We start from the raw sequence: 15835 nt of genomic DNA, 5'->3' as shown, positions 1-15835 counted from the left end.
TTTTCACACCAGTCTCTACACATTAGAGATTGTCCTTTTTTGTTTTGTGTTTATTCTAGCAAAGTGTTAAAGGGACACTATAGGCATCAAAACAACTTTAGCCTAATTAAATAGTTTTGCTATATAGATCATGCCTGTGCAGTCTCCATGCTCCATTCTCTGCTATTTAGGAGTTGAATTACTTTGTTTATGCAGTCCTTGACACACCTCCCTGCAAGTAACGTGCGTAGCCTTCCTAAACACTTCCTGTAAGTGAGATCTAATGTTTAAACTTCCTTTACAGCACATTCTCTATAATTTAAAATTTCTTATTTCCTGCTCTGTTAATTGCCTTCTAGATGCTGCAGGATCTTCCTTTATGTCATTAGAGTTAAATTACAGAGCAGTAGATAAAAACATCTAAATCAAGTTAGCATCTTATTGAAAATTAAACTATATTTAACATGCAGGCTGTCAGTCATCTAAGGAAGGTGTGGCTAGGGCTGCATAAACAGAAACTAAATGATTTTCAGGGGCACTAGAGACAAAACATTGCCCTTTTTAAGACAGATTTTAATTTGCCCAAGAAAAGGGACAGGATCTGTTGTCTCTTTAAAGAAGAAGAGATGTGATGAAGCTGCTATTAGAAGTTAGGTAAACATATTGTGAAGCAGGTAAACATTTGTGTTCATAAGAAACATCCAATAAATTTGATAGGTAGTGCAAAAGTACTGGAATCTTTGAAAAGGGATAACCATAATAAAATAATTCTGAATAATACATTTGATTATGCCCTTTTCACTAAATATAGTTCAGATTCGTATCAAATAGACAAAGCTCCAAAAAAAACATAGCTGATTTTATTACAACGTCCTGAAAGAAAATCTTCCATCTGTGCCAAAAACGATTTTTAGTAGACAGGTAAAGAATTTACAATCTCGTCTGCCTTCAAGTGTTCTTACCAGATATAGAGTTGTAAATGTCACATTTTTTTACAACATAAACCTTTAGGTTTTCATAAATGTGGCACCTGTCCAACATGCACATTTCAGAAATATAAAACAGCTGAGTGCAAGAGTACCATTACGGGAAAATAATTTTATTAATTGTGTATCTAAAATTAGGTATATCATTTACCATGTGCTTGTGTAAAGTAACCTTTAGATTGTAAGCTATAAGGCTGACTAGCTTGGTACTTTTTATAAGAGCTTCAATGGCTAGATCTCGGCTCACGGACAGTGTCCTATTTACCTTTTGTATTGGTATGTGTATATTGTATTTTTTTCCCCCTCACCCAATTGTACAGCGCTGTGGAATATGCTGTCGCTTTACAAATGCCGGTAATAATAATGATCAATAAAATCAGCTAGGGCCCTTTGGGAAAGGTTTAAATAATATCACTATGGAATCACGTTAAATAGTGAGAAAGTTACAGGTCAATTTACTAGGTGGCATAAAGATCCACATTGCTGCTGAAATCAGTAACACTTAGACATTTTAAAAATCCATAATATTTACGATCATGCGTCGTAGACTGACTTCTGAGCATATATGAACCAGATGATCCACTTCCCTAACAAAGGTGCTTACACAAATAACAGGTGTAAGAAAGTCAATTAACTAGGTGTAGCCTTTATGACATTAAAAGGGATTTTTAAAAAAGTTTTTTGTCAATCTTTGTTTTATTGAGGTGAAGTTATGATATAGTACAATCAATAAGGATTAAGAACATATGCATATCAAGTAGTCAGCACAGGTACATTACAAGTGAACAATACTCAACGCATACAAGAGTGCGAACTTCTTAGTTCGATAACCTAATTTTGTAAAGCGAAAACATATATAATAGTATAACAAGCCACTGAGGTATAGCAAGCAGGTATTTCGAGATGGTGAGACGGGTAATGTGAAGGCACTGGGCCTGTGTTGCTTTGGGAGGATGCTTATTGGAATACGATGGCTTGTTGGTGAAGTCATAGAGCATGAAATTAGTTTTGATGCTACTAGCAATACTTTGCATCCCGTGTAGTTACGAAGTAAAAGTGTTGGATAATAATGGGGGCTAGGGATGCCTGCACCTCTGGCATTAGTGTAGGGTACCCCAGAACAAAATGTATTCAGGTGCTCAAACCTAGTAGTGGTGCCTTAGCTAGTGGTTGGGGGGGGGGAGGGGGGTTAATCTGACGTTTCAACCAGATTACTGCATTCCCCTTTTAGTATTTTTGCAATACCGTTGCCAATCATCACTTGTCTTTTCTATGTAGCAAACTACTGGTTATTGCTCATAGTTATAGACTTGCTTTTTGATAGTTTGTGGCATCGGTATTTATTGTGCATATATTCAACTTTTTAGGTATCTTGTGCTGCCACTTTGGCACTTGTTAGGCAGCATTGCTTTATCGATCTACTTAGTTAGTGTTCAATATATTTCTCTCACTTAGGTGTGTCTTACCTCACTTTCCCTTACCTTTATATATGGTTTAAGTTTTCTTTTTCTTTTTTATCGAATAAAGGAAACTATTTTAACTGCTTTCTCTTTATCATAACGTATATTGTTATATACTTTGTAGGACAGATTTTTCTCCTTTTTGTTTCTTATCAATATCATTAGGGTTACCCCCTGTTCTGTCCTTTTGGACTGGTTTTGGCCATCATTCTTTATTTATCTATTATCTGAGCAGCTGGTTGTGCAAAGGCCAGGTTGGCCCTCAAGTTTTGGCAATTATGCTTAGCTTAGTCGCGTTGCTCTGCTGGAACACATCCGGACAGTATGACTGCTGGCTCCCAAAAGGGATTTTTTAAAACCATAACTCCATTTAGTGATTTCCACCAGTTTTTTATGGTTTTCTATGAAGTCTTTGTCCTACGGCTAGTATCCTTTCAAAACTGGCATTGCAGCAAATTTCTGCCAGTCAGTAAATATCAATAATTAGCATAACTTTGCCCTTTTTTCTTTTTAGAGTTTATATATCACTTGGTTCTGTTCCATCACATTGCTTTTTCTACTGTGTTTTTATACCCCAACTCGTTTAGATTGTAAGCTTGTTTGAGCAGGGTCCTCATTAACCAATTGTTTGTGTCAAAAACTGTATTAGTTTGTCTCATTTGTTGTTAAAGTCCCCTTAATAATATTGTAAAGTCGTATGTACTTTGTTGGCGTTTTATAAATGCCAATAATAATATGTATAGGCATTGATCTCAAGTCTTGTCCCAGCAAGAAATAAAATGGATACGCAAATCAATGTAAAACTTGTGTTACTAGGGTCAAAAGACAGATATGGATATTTTCACTTTTTGTGACATACTGGGAGTTTTTTGACGAAGTGCTTTATTTTTTTCTTTCAAATGCACAGGTTTCGTGAGCTGTTTCAGAGATCTCCGTTTTTTTTCTTGATATAAAAACATGAATATAAATTCTTGGAATGTATTTTTGATTTTGAGAGATGTTTACGTTTAAAATGTACGGCTTGTGAAATTCTGCTAAAACTGATTAAGACCTTTTGAAATATATATTAGATGCTAATCTATTTTTCTTTTACTTTTCACTCTGCTTTATGAATATGGAAAGAAATATGTTCTGTAGAATCAAGGATGATGTTTTTCTGACAGATTAGTGGCATTTATTTTTGTGAAGATTATGATGATAGACTTTTTTACATTTGTATGAAATATAAAATATTTATTTTGTACATGTTTTGCTGTTAGTTGACCTCCGAGAGAGCATCCTGTCTGTGCTGCATGCTAGATACACACATGCACATTTATTTAATATTTGTTAGTTTTTGGTATTAATGATCCATTTTTACAATTGGATAACCCCTAACCCCACAATTCGGGTTTGATGTACAAATAGCATATGTTCGCGGTCTTGCTGGTAGGAATGTTTTATTTCAGTAAACAAATTATATGGTCATAAATTCATATACAATGCCTTCCTCGTTCACCAAAGCAACATCTTTTTCGTGCTTTTTGTACGTTCTACCCTTCAGACATGTCAAACGCTCAATGTCCTAGCTGATTGCATTGTCCGTTATCCATCGCCAGAAGCTACATTTTAATAGACGCTGCTTTCCTAATTAAAAGATGTTGAGGTTGTTTTCAAACTGCGATAAAATGTGTGACACAGTACAATGTGTGCTCTAGCAAGGTTTTTTTTGTTACAGGCTAAGGCTAAGAAATGTCAGAAACGTTTGCTGAAATGTAGGTCTTCTTTGAAAAGAGTACATTTTTACAGCGAATAAGATCTACTAGAGAGCATATTATTACTGCGTTTAAAACTGCTCTGTCACGTCACCGTCACCCTTTCTTTTGTCTGTATCTTCTGTATCCTGACAATCTTCACATTTTAGTCCACATTGCATACTGCAAAAATACATGTCCATCCTACAAATGCTACAATGATATATGCATATTTAACAATTAATGGGTAAAAAAAAAAGTACTCTACATTGTTGCTAGCTGTTTCAAGTGTTACAAGCTGCTGATGGTGTTACTATGCCTATACTCTATCTTACTGTTTACTCCTCAAGTCACCATTCTTCTATGTCAGATTCGCTACTGCAAAGCTGCAGGACTTTTCTTCCTCTCAGTACATCTGTTAGTGACAAGGCCAAGAAAGCATAATGGTTTCTAGCATTTACCTGCCAACACTTCAATTACTGCTAGGGAGATGTCTTTGTTAGGCCCTGCATTTGAATTTTTTTTTTGCACTTTGCATTTTTCTTCATTTATCAAAATATTTTCAAAAAAGAAAAAAAGGGGGGTACAGAAAGGAAAAAGGGATAGGGGTTCAATCAGTAGTGTTAAATCATTTTAGCCATACAATTGTTATACAATATTGTGCATTTATCATATTGCATTTAAATAATATATATAATATATAGATCCTGTCCGTATTTATTATATTTAACCTAGTGGATACTGGTGTGTCCACTCTATAATTCCCCTCAGGATATATTGACAACTACTAGAGAGGGAAGAAAAAAACAAAAAAAAACAAAGGGAAAAGTTCACTCCGAAGCATTCATATATTTAAGCTGGTCTAACAGTAGAGGCTTATATTTTGTTTAGTTGCTTAATATTATCAAATAGATTATATATCCTGCTTATTGTATATATCTTGGATTATGTTTAAGCTCGGCCTAGAAAAAGAATGGAGACTCATTTAACCCCTCATCGACACACAACCTATATAGTATATCACAACTCCCTTTCATTCCAGAAGCCCGGTTCCCAAGGGACTAGACCAAAGTTTTAAAAGTTATTATTGATTTTCATTAGTTTTTACTGAGTTATATTCTGAGTTATATTCTGATAGTAACTAGAGAATAGGTTTAATTTCTCACCTCCTATTCTGAATATATACCCCATATGTCTATTAAGCTTATGTCATTCTTATCTTTGTATATAGGTTTTCCAGTAGTAAGCTACTTTTAAGCTTAGTTTCCCAGTTTTGGTCTGGTTCTACATGGTAAGCTCATAATCTGTAGTCAGAGACATTAATGTTTTAATTTAGTCTGTTGAAGGTAAGCTTGTAGTCTTCCAGTTTCTAGCTATAAGAATTGACACTATAGATAATAATAAAAAATTTAGTTTACGCATAGGTTTAGTGATGTTGTCTGGAAAAGCTTTGAGAAGTAACATTTTCGGTGTGTGATCCAACTTATAAGATGTCACCTCTTGAATCATTGTTTCGACCTCTCTCCATAAACTATTAACTCTTTCACATGTCCACCATATATGAAGCATAGTTCCTTTATAAGAGTGGCATCTCCAACATGTATCTTGTACTTCAGAGTAAATTGCATGAATGCGAGTAGGTTCCATATACCATCTGTATAGGATTTTTCGTGATAATTGAAAGTGTCCTGTACATGAGGACATTCCCATATGTGCCGTAAAAATTTTGTTCCATTCATCTTCTGATACAGTTTCTTGGATATCAGTTTGCCAATCTATCATACATTTTGGTGTTGCTGTTTCTCTTGGATTTGTTAAAGTGTTATAACAGAGCGTTAATACTTTCCTAGGTGGGGTAAGTGTTATACACTAGTGATGTCGCGAACGGTGAACGCGAACTTCCGCAAACGTTCGCGAACCGGGCGAACCGCCATAGACTTCAATGGGCAGGTGAATTTTAAAACCCACAGGGACTCTTTCTGGCCACAATAGTGATGGAAAAGTTGTTTCAAGGGGACTAACATGGACTGTGGCATGGATCCAGGGGGATCCATGGCAAAACTCCCATGGAAAATTACACAGTTGATGCAGAGTCTGGTTTTAATCCATAAAGGGCATAAATCACCTAACATTCCTAAATCACAATGGATATGGATTGACACCTGACATATGACATATTGACACCTTGACATATGGATTGACACCTTGACATATGGATTGACACCTGTCCTCAGAGACCCTGATACACACTGACACAGAGCAGAATAGGGACTGTTCCCCCTACATAGGGTCACTTGGCAGATATGGATTGACACCTGTCCTCAGGGATCCTGATACACACTGACACAGAGCAGAATAGGGACTGTTCCCCCTACATAGGGTCACTTGGCAGATATGGATTGACACCTGTCCTCAGGGACCCTGATACACACTGACACAGAGCAGAATAGGGACCGTTCCCCCTACATAGGGTCACTTGGCAGATATGGATTGACACCTGTCCTCAGGGACCCTGATACACACTGACACAGAGCAGAATAGGGACCGTTCCCCCTACATAGGGTCACTTGGCAGATATGGATTGACACCTGTCCTCAGGGACCCTAATACACACTGACACAGAGCAGAATAGGGACTGTTCCCCCTACATAGGGTCACTTGGCAGATATGGATTGACACCTGTCCTCAGGGACCCTGATACACACTGACACAGAGCAGAATAGGGACCATTCCCCCTACATAGGGTCACTTGGCAGATATGGATTGACACCTGTCCTCAGGGACCCTGATACACACTGACACAGTGCAGAATAGGGACTGTTCCCCCTACATAGGGTCACTTGGCAGATATGGATTGACACCTATCCTAAGGATCCCTGATACACACTGACACAGAGCAGAATAGGGACTTTCCCCCCTACATAGGGTCACTTGGCAGATATGTATTGACAATAGCTCACAAGTATATCTCAAACAATATACAGAAAATTAATAATATAAAAAGCAATGGTACTTAGCTTATAAAGATGTATGACAGCCTCCCTAGGTCGCTACCCAAACAAGCACCCTATATCATATATAGTGTTGACCAGAAACAAAGAAAATTTGGGATATGGCTATATAAATCTACAGAGAAAACATAAAACAAAACATAGTGTGATATTGTTATAAAACACAATATTTCATGCGCAGCAATCTTTGCACTCACAGGATGTAAACGATAAAAACGCTCTTAGGGTGCCTCTCCCGATGTAATGGGGGGCTAGCTGGTATTTCTGATCACCTCTGGATCCTTGTTTCACCAAAAGACATCCACAGGTCAGGGTTCAGTAGTAAAAAAACAATTTTTTATTCAAATAAAAGGTGTAGTCACCATTTCAGCATAGGATATAAGTAACAAAAAAATGTTGTCCTACTTCCTCAGGGACCACAATTAAAAACAATAACCATGTAGCAATATACAATACATAAATTAATATATCCTATACAAATCCCCCCTCCCTGTGTCCTTAAATAGGGCTAATCCCTAAAGTCCATTGGTGGATCTAGTGGGTGTGTAAAACCTCCTTGTTCCAGATTGGAGGAATAGTTTTCCTATGGCAGCTGTTTAACGTTTGTCAATTCTCCATAATTTGTAATTTGCGCCCTTTTCGACAGGAACCGGAAGTGATAAAAAATTTTCCCGAAACCAGAAGTGACGTCACATGCGGTACACCGGAAACCGGAAGTGTCATCACATGCGTTCCACCAATAGCATCTCCATAGCAACCGGACGTAATCAGATCATTCAAAGATCATATGAAACCAGGATAAATAAAAAGCCCCATTCTGCTAGTGAAAAGACTGTTAGATATGCACAATATATTCAACTATTATTTATATATATATATATCTATAAAGTTTCATCCTCAATCCTACTCATAAAACAGTATTATATTATAAGCAAAAGGCTTCGTGTTATAAAGTCATTCTAATTATTATAAAGAGTGTTTTTTTTTTTCTATATAACTTTATACCATCTTAGTGAGAATGGACACCAAAGTCAATCCATCACCTTCGCAAATAATCTTCGATGTATCACATTATTATTTGTGCTCCGCATAAAAATCTTTAAATTAAACCTATTTGACACCTTAAAGCAATCCATTATTATGGTTACAAAAAGAGTAATGGATTATAACTTGAAAAATACTGTGCATTAAATAACTTCTTATCATACAAATTTTGTATACATTTAATTTATATTATATACCAGCTCTGAATATTCTTAGAGCAAACCCATTATTCACATTAGACCGATTAATTATTGTATAGATATATATATAAATAATAGTTGAATATGGATTGACACCTGTCCTCAGGGACCCTGATACACACTGACACAGAGCAGAATAGGGACTGTTCCTCCTACATAGGGTCACTTGGCAGATATGGATTGACACCTGTCCTCAGAGACCCTGATACACACTGACACAGAGCAGAATAGGGAATGTTCCTCCTACATAGGGTCACCATTTTTAGCCCAAGGCAGCTCATCTCATCAGGCCTTTTTTAGTCGAATGTATCGCCCACTGTCAGTCCCTTCAGGATCCATCCCTCATTCATCTTAATAAAGGTGAGGTAATCTAGACTTTTTTGACCTAGGCGACTTCTCTTCTCAGTGACAATACCTCCTGCTGCACTGAAGGTCCTTTTTGACAGGACACTTGAAGCGGGGCAGGCCAGAAGTTCTATAGCAAATTGGGATAGCTCAGGCCACAGGTCAAGCCTGCACACCCAGTAGTCAAGGGGTTCATCGCTCCTCAGAGTGTCGATATCTGCAGTTAAGGCGAGGTAGTCTGCTACCTGTCGGTCAAGTCGTTCTCTGAGGGTGGATCCCGAAGGGCTGTGGCGATGCGTAGGACTTATAAAGCTCCGCATGTCCTTCATCAACAACACGTCTTTAAAGCGTCCTGTCCTTGCCGACGTGGTCGTGGGAGGAGGAGGATTACTTTCACCTCTTCTCCTGTTAGATTCCCGTTGTGCTGTGACATCACCCTTATACGCAGTGTAAAGCATACTTTTTAATTTATTTTGCAAATGCTGCATCCTTTCCGACTTGTTGTAATTTGGTAACATTTCAGCCACTTTCTGCTTATACTGGGGGTCTAGTAGCATGGACACCCAGTACAGGTCGTTCTCCTTCAGCCGTTTTATACGAGGGTCCCTCAACAGGCACGACAGCATGAAATACCCCATTTGCACAAGGTTGGATGCCGAGCTACTCATTTCCCGTTCCTCCTTCTTAGTGATCTCAAGGAAGGTATGTTCTTCCCCCCAGCCACGTACAACACCACGGGTACCAGAAAGGTGACAACGAGCACCCTGGGATGCCTGTTGTGGTTGGTCTTCCTCCTCCTCCTCAAAGCCACATTCCTCCTCTGACTCCTCTTCCTCACAATCCTCTTCCAGCGTTGCCGCAGGTCCAGCAAGCGATGCTGATAAGGCTGTTTCTGGTGGTGATGGTGACCACAACTCTTCCTCTTCCTCTTCACGCTCATCTACGGCCTGATCCAGCACTCTTCGCAGGGCACGCTCCAGGAAGAAAACAAATGGTATGATGTCGCTGATGGTGCCTTCGGTGCGACTGACTAGGTTTGTCACCTCCTCAAAAGGACGCATGAGCCTACAGGCATTGCGCATGAGCGTCCAGTAACGTGGCAAAAAAATTCCCAGCTCCCCAGAGGCTGTCCTAGCACCCCGGTCATACAAATATTCATTAACGGCAATACAATCAGATTACACACATGTGCCATGCACTGCACATGTGTCAACTTGCCCAACTTCAATGCCGCCAACAAATTTATTCCGTTGTCACAAACCACTTTGCCGATATCCAGTTGCTGCGGAGTCAGCCACTTTTCCACCTCTGCGTGCAGGGCGGACAGGAGTGCTTGTCCGGTGTGACTCTCTGCTTTCAAGCAAGTCAAACCCAAGACGGCATGACACTGCCGTATCCAGGATGTGGAATAGTACCTGGGTAGCTGGGGGGGTGCCGTTGATGTGGAGCAAGACGCAGCAGCAGAAGAGGACTCAGCCGAGGAGGTTATGGAAGAGGATGGAGTAGGAGGAGCAGAGGAGGTGGCAGCAGGCCTGCCTGCAATTCGTGGCGGTGTCACCAACTCCTCTGCAGAGCCACGCATTCCATGCTTGGCAGCCGTCAGCAGGTTTACCCAATGCGCAGTGTAGGTGATATACCTGCCCTGACCATGCTTTGCAGACCAGGTATCAGTGGTCAGATGGACCCTTGCCCCAACACTGTGTGCCAGACATGCCATTACTTCCTTTTGCACAATCGAGTACAGGTTGGGGATTGCCTTTTGTGAAAATACATTTTGTCCGGGTACCTTCCACTGCGGTGTCCCAATAGCTACAAATTTTTTGAACGCATCAGACTCCACCAGCTTGTATGGTAAAAGCTGGCGGGCTAATAGTTCAGACAAGCCAGCTGTCAGACGCTGGGCAAGGGGGTGACTTTCTGACATTGGCTTCTTACGCTCAAACATGTCCTTGACAGACACCTAACTGTGGGCAGATGAGCGGGAACTGCTCAAGGCGAGAGACGGAGTGGCGGATGGTTGAGAGGGGGCACGGAGGACAGCAGTGGTTGACGTGGCTGAAGATGCTGGACCAGGAGGAGGATGGCGGCTTTGAGTTTGTGTGCTGCTTGTACTCATGTGTTGATCCCATAGGCGTTTGTGATGTGCGATCATGTGCCTACGTGCCTAGGTGGGTGTTGGACTTCCCACGACTCAGTTTCTTTTGGCACAGGTTGCAAATGGCATCGCTGTTGTCAGAGGCAGACACACAAAAAAAATGCCACACTGCTGAGCTCTGCAATGACGGCATTCTGGTGGTGGACACAGCATGCGTTGATTGGCGTGCTGTCGGGCTGACACCGGGTGCCGATGTATGCTGTCTGATTGTGCCACTAGCTCCTTGCAACGACCTCCCCCTGCTTCCAACTCGTCTCCTCCTCCTCTCTGTCTCCCCATCTGAACTTTCGCCCTGTTCTTCTTCTTGCCGAGCGGGCACCCACGTGACATCCATGGACGCATCGTCATCATCAACCGCTTCACTTGTATCTGACAACTCAGCAAAGGAAGCAGCAGCGGGTACAACATCATCATCATCACACCGTACGTCCATGTGTGTAATGCTGCCTGACTGAGACATAACCCTGTTATCTACATCCTCTGGCAATAATGGTTGCGCATCACTCATTTCTTCAAACGGATGTGTAAATAACTCCTCTGACAGATAAAGTGAAGCGGCTGTGGTGCTAGTGTTGGTGGTGGTGGCAGGCGGGTGAGTGGTATCTTGAGAGGTGCCCGAAGCTAAGCTGGAGGAGGATGGTGCGTCAAGGTTCCGAGCGGAAGCTGTAGAAGATTGTGTGTCCTGTGTTAGCCAGTCAACTATGTCCTCAGAACTTTTCAAGTTCAGGGTACGTGGCCTCTGAAAACTGGGCATTATTCTAGGGCAAAAGGGAAACACAGCACCATGACCACGATGGCCCCTGCGGGGTGGCCTGCCTCTGCCTGTCATTTTTTTTTTTTGATTAGTGGTACTATGCGTGCAAGCTACAGTGAGACCAGATATGAGTGGCACTGTGCAGTGGCAGAGTACACGCTGTAGGCCTGACACACCCGCTTGAAGACAACTAACTGCTATTCAATCTATAACAGTGAAAAAAGTTTTTGGGTTTTTAAATGCAAGCTATTGTGACACCAGATATGAGTGGCAATGTGCACTGGCAGAGGTTGGCAGAGTACACGCTGTAGGCCTGACACCCGCTTGAAGACAACTAACTGCTATTCAATCTATAACAGTGAAAAAAGTTTTTTTGGTTTTAAATGCACACTATTGTGACACCAGATATTAGTGGCAATGTGCACTGGCAGAGGTTGGCAGAGTACACGCTTTAGGCCTGACACCCGCTTGAAGACAAGTAACTGCTATTCAATCTATTACAGTGAAAAAAGTTTTTTGGGGTTTAAGTGCACGCTATTGTGACACCAGATATGAGTGGCAATGTGCACTGGCAGAGGTTGGCAGAGTACACGCTGTAGGCCTGACACACCCGCTTGAAGACAAGTAACTGCTATTCAATCTATAACATCTATAAAAAAATGTTTTGGTTTTTAAATGCAATCTATTGCGACACCAGATAAGAGTGGCAATGTGCACTGGCAGACGTTGGCAGAGTACATGCTGTAGGCCTGGCACACCCGCTTGAAGACAAGTAACTGCTATTCAATCTATAACAGTGAAAATAGTTTTTTGGTTTTAAATGCATGCTATTGTGACACCAGATATGAGTGGCAATGTGCACTGGCAGAGGTTGGCAGAGTACACGCTGTAGGCCTGACACCCGCTTGCAGACAACCAACTGCTATTCAATCTATAACAGTGAAAATAGTTTTTTGGTTTTAAATGCATGCTATTGTGACACCAGATATGAGTGGCAATGTGCACTGGCAGAGGTTGGCAGAGTACACGCTGTAGGCCTGACACCCGCTTGAAGACAACTAACTGCTATTCAATCTATAACAGTGAAAAACGTTTTTTGTTTTTAAATGCACGCTATTGTGACACCAGATATGAGTGGCACTGTGCACTGGCAGAGGTTGGCAGAGTACACGCTGTTGGCCTGACACACAGACAATTGCAGACAACTAACTGCTATTCAATCTATTACAGTGAAAATAATTTTTTGTTTTTAAATGCACGCTATTGTGACACCATATATGAGGGGCACTGTGTACTGGCAGAGGTTGGCAGAGTACACACTGTAGGCATGACACACCTGCTTGAAGACAACTATCTGCTATTCAATCTATAATAGTGATAAAAAAAATTGTTTTTAAATGCACGCTATTGTGACACCAGATATGAGGGGCACTGTGTACTGGCTGAGGTTGGCAGAGTACATGCTGTAGGCCTGACACACCCGCTTGAAGACAACTAACTGCTATTCAATCTATAACAGTGAAAAACATTTTTTGGGTTTTAAATGCACGCTATTGTGACACCAGATATTAGTGGCAATGTGCACTGGCAGAGGTTGGCAGAGTACACGCTGTAAGCCTGACACACCCGCTTGAAGACAACTAACTGCTATTCAATCTATAACAGTGAAAAAAGTGTTTTGGTTTTAAATGCACACTATTGTGACACCAGATATGAGTGGCAATGTGCACTGGCAGAGGTTGGCAGAGTACACACTGTAGGCCTGACACCCTCTTGAAGACAACTAACTGCTATTCAATCTATAACAGTGAAAAAAGTTTTTTGTTTTTAAATGCACGCTATTGTGACACCAGATATGAGGGGCACTGTGTACTGGCTGAGGTTGGCAGAGTACATGCTGTAGGCCTGACACACCCGCTTGAAGACAACTAATTGCTATTCAATCTATAACAGTGAAAAACATTTTTGGGGTTTTAAATGCACGCTATTGTGACACCAGATATGAGTGGCAATGTGCACTGGCAGAGGTTGGCAGAGTACACGCTGTAGGCCTGACACACCCGCTTGAAGACAGCTAACTGCTATTCAATCTATAACAGTGAAAAAAGTGTTTTGGTTTTAAATGCACGCTATTGTGACACCAGATATGAGTGGCAATTTGCACTGGCAGAGGTTGGCAGAGTACACGCTGTTGGCCTGACACACAGACGCTTGCAGACAACTAACTGCTATTCAATCTATTACAGTAAAAAAAAATGTTTTGTTTTTAAATGCAAGCTATTGTGACACCAGATATGAGTGGTGGCACTGGGCAAGTGGGCACAGTATCCACTGTGAGCCTGACACAGAAGCTGGCAGGCAGGCAACTGCAATTAATTACACAGGAAAAGGGCTTTTTGGGGTGCTGTCCTTACAGCAGAGATCAGATGAGTCCTTCAGGACTGTAGTGGACACTGAATACACTAGCCTAGCTATACATTTCCCTATCGAATGAGCAGCAGCTACACTTTCCCTCCTCTATCTAAGAATGCAGCTTCAGAATGAATCTAAAATGGATGCTGTACAGGAGGTGGGAGGGTCTAGAAGGGAGGGTCTGCTACTGATTGGCTGGAATGTGTCTGCTGACTGTGAGAAACAGGGTCAAAGTTTACTCAATGATGACGAATAGGGGGCGGATCGAACCGCGCATGTGTTCGCCCGCCGTGGCGAACGCGAACACGCTATGTTCGACGGGAACTATTCGCCAGCGAGCAGTTCGGTACATCACTATTATACACATCTCTTCAAATTTCGTAACTATGTTTCGAGTTATTCAGTGTTTTACATATAAATTATTGTTAGACAAAAGAGCTTTAATCTGCCAACATGCAAATTTAGATTGTGGAAGGAGTGTAAATTCCGATTGGAGAGCCGAAAAGGACTTTAACCCCTCTATCGTGTAGAGTTTAGAAACATGTGTACCGTATATACTCGAGTATAAGCCGACCCGAATATAAGACGAGGCCCCTAATTTTACCCCAAAAAACTGGGAAAAATTATTGACTCGAGTATAAGACTAGGGTGGGAAACGCAGCAGCTACTGGTAAATTTCTAAATAAAATTAGATCCTAAAAAAATTATATTAATTGAATATTTATTTACAGTGTGTGTATATAATGAATGCAGTGTGTGTGTGCATGAATGCAGTGTGTGTGTATGAGTGCAGCGTGTGTGTATGAGTGCAGCGTGTGTGTATGAGTGCAGCGTGTGTATATGAGTGCAGTGTGTGTATGAATGCAGCGTGTGTGTGAGTGCAGTATGTATGAATGCAGTGTGTGTGTGATCAGTGTGTGTGTATGTGTGCAGTGTGTGTATGAGTATGTGTGCAGTGTGTGTGTGTGTGTGTGTGTGTTGCAGAGCCTTTGTGGGGGGTGGGCAATTTTATTATTATTATTTTTAATTATTTTAATATTTTATTTTATTATTTTTTTTTTTATTTTATTATTATTTTTTATTATTTTAATATTTTTTTTATGGTTATTTTATTTTATTTGTAATATTTTTTTTTTTTACTTATTAATATTTTATTATTTCGATTTTTTTTTTTCGTCCCCCCTCCCTGCTTGATACATGGCAGGGAGGGGGGCTCTCCTTCCCTGGTGGTCCAGCATTGGCAGTTCAGTGGGGGGGGGCTGTGGGGGCTGCAGAGAGCGTTACTTACCTCTCCTGCAGCTCCTGTCAGCTCTCTCCTCCTCCGCGCCATCCGTTCAGCACCTCGGTCAGCTCCCACTGTAAGTCTCGCGAGAGCCGCGGCTCTCGCGAGACTTACAGTGGGAGCTGACAGAAGAGCTGACCGGACGGCGCGGAGGAGAAGAGAGCTGACAGGAGCTGTAGGGGAGAGGTAAGTAACGCTCTCTGCAGCCCCCACAGCCCCAGTCTGTATTATGTCAATGCAAATTGCCATAATACAGACTATTGACTCGAGTATAAGCCGAGTTGGGGTTTTTCAGCACAAAAAATGTGCTGAAAAACTCGGCTTATACTCGAGTATATACGGTAATTCCCTTTCTATGCCATTGTAAATAAGGAAATGTTTCATTACAACTATACAAACTTTTTATGGGGGTTGCCAATGACCATGGGTGCCCTGAGCATAAGCTTCCTCTATTACTGTCCCAGATTTTAAATA

The 15835-nt window shown here is 41.1% G+C and overlaps 1 protein-coding gene across 1 annotated transcript in view; it reads left to right on the top strand.

Annotated features, from left to right (window-relative positions):
- CNTNAP1 (contactin associated protein 1) overlaps positions 1–15835 on the top strand; it is a 196480-nt gene that overhangs the window by 93597 nt on the left and 87048 nt on the right. The window lies entirely within an intron of this gene.

Source organism: Pelobates fuscus, chromosome 6 (assembly GCF_036172605.1).
Source record: "Pelobates fuscus isolate aPelFus1 chromosome 6, aPelFus1.pri, whole genome shotgun sequence".
Taxonomy (NCBI): domain Eukaryota; kingdom Metazoa; phylum Chordata; class Amphibia; order Anura; family Pelobatidae; genus Pelobates; species Pelobates fuscus.
Note: the sequence above shows the minus strand (reverse complement) of the source record. Positions and strands in the feature narration are given on the sequence as shown.